We start from the raw sequence: 2,287 nt of genomic DNA on the forward strand, positions 1-2,287 counted from the left end.
ATGTGTGGTATGTATCGATTGTTTGAAGTGTGAAAGTTAATTATGCGTTTTGAAAATAAATAGTTTGATGCTTGCCTTCACCCAATTTTCATGCGTGATATGAAGCGTGTGGTTGCTTTTCGCGGTCTCCTCGCGATGAACTGTGTGAAGCACGTTGTTGATATTTCGCGAAAGTAAGAAGCATGCGAGTTACGAACGATAAATGTTTAATCTGTGTTGGTTAATTACAACATTTGTTGAAAATTGATTATTCAAGCGATCCAGAATCACACTGCTGTTATCTTCGATATTGCCCAGAGTACTGAAACAAGTGTACGAGAGACCAAGTTGAAATTTGGTGCAGATTTGGGTAATGTTAAGTGTAATGATCGGGCGAAAAATTCAAGTTTCTGACCTAATTAGAAGCGTCGCTAATAATCACTGAACCCTCGTTCTGTTCCCCTATTTGTATGCCTTACGCTAGGTTCGTCATTAATTTCCCCGTGTCAGCAATGAACTAACTTTCCTTCTGTGTTTATATTAACACTGTTGCACTCACAATACATAAATCAAGGTGATACATGCAAGGAACATTGTTTATAGTACGCGGTAATAAGGGGCACATTACGGGTAATATGTAGGCGAAGTTTAAAGTGTGTTGGTTAATGTCGCCTTTTCAAAAAAAGAAACATGTTCAAGTGATCAGGAGCATTATGACTGTTTTACGTGTGTCGATATATTTATCTCATAACCATGGCATAACTACAATGTCAGTGCGATAAAATTTAGCCATCGTGGGGGAAGACTATGTGAAATTTTAGTGCGAAGCTCATGTGTATGGAATGAATGCAAGTTTGTAAAATAATTCTATAAAAAAGGCTCAAAAGCTTTATATGGCCACTCTAAACTTGTTTTCTACTGTACCAAGGGAGCTTTATGTTGCACCAAGTGTATATTTGGTTAAAATAAGGGACACCTTATGGGCTATGTATACTCATAGTTCGAAGTGTTTGGGTTGATTGCGACCTTTGCAATAAATTGCCCCAGCGCGTTATGACTGTGTTTTACGAGCGGCGCAAATATAGTCACTTTGTGCCGAAGTTCCGGTCAAGGAAGATGCGTGTGGATGAATTATTGCCTTTTTGAAAATTCGAATGCTTTATATGCGGGCACATGTCAAACGGCCCAGTCATATAAAGGCATTGTTGTAGAGAATGTGATTTAATTAAAGGCAGCTGAAATTCCTATTGCAACTGTTCGCTGAAAATCGGCTTGTGATTCTGAAAAATCGTACAAGTCTGGCGTGTTTACCCTGGTCAGTCTGTTCGAATATTCTGTTCGATCTCCCTTTCTTTGCTTTGATGTCTCTCTCTGACTGACGCAGGCCACCATTGCGAGTCTCTCCCGCTTGCTCTGTTATCACGTCGCATTACGTCACCGTGCAGAGTCACGTGCAGTGGAACCTACGGCGGCTGAACAGACACATCGCCTTTCGATAAAGCCCTTTCTCTTTCACGTGTGTTAAGGATTGTCCCCGTGTCGAAGTGGCCGGTTAGGCGACAGCACGCGGTTTGTACGCAGCCTTGTCTAATTTGCCGCCCAGGGCGACAGCGCCAAGCGCGGCGCCAACCTTTATGAATTTTTTTCTCGTTCGAAAGAAATCGAGGCGGGACCGTGGTGGATGCCTGCCAGGGAAGTGCCTGGTGCGTTCCAGATCTTTCCCTGCCGTCAACGCGGAGGCGTCGGCCCACACACGCGGAACACGGGGGCGGCGTCCGAGTCGTCGCGCGTGTCGACGTCACGCTGACGTCGTCGAATCGCGGTGGTGCGTGGGAGGGGCGAAACCGCGGCCATGGAAGCCTTGACCATTTAGAGTGGGGCGCCGGCAACCGGTTCGCGAATGGGACACCGTCCCCCTTTTTTGGGCATTACGAGACGGTCCCCTTCCTCGGTCGACCCTGGCGGTCATCATGCGCGTCGTGCGCTGATGCGAGCGACTTGTCACGCTGATGAAAGTGACCCTTTGATGAAGGTTACTCTCAGCTTTCGGCAATAAAGTAGCTTGAAGGAAAAAAAAAATAAACGTTACAGTTTACTTGTGGGTATATACAGGGAGCTACGCTGCCATTATAATAACGGTATATGACGGGGAGTGAATTGAGCGACTTGGCATCGATTCATTGTTCAAAGTTTAGCGCTAAAGATGGATACGAACCGAGAGAACCTCCCTTCGTCTATTTCTGGGTTTAACGCTAAGTTTTCGGCATGTTCAGAAGATTATGCGTTTACTGCGGCTTTGTTTTCCCTC

Source organism: Dermacentor albipictus, unplaced genomic scaffold, assembly GCF_038994185.2.
Source record: "Dermacentor albipictus isolate Rhodes 1998 colony unplaced genomic scaffold, USDA_Dalb.pri_finalv2 scaffold_123, whole genome shotgun sequence".
NCBI classification, from domain to species: Eukaryota; Metazoa; Arthropoda; class Arachnida; order Ixodida; family Ixodidae; genus Dermacentor; species Dermacentor albipictus.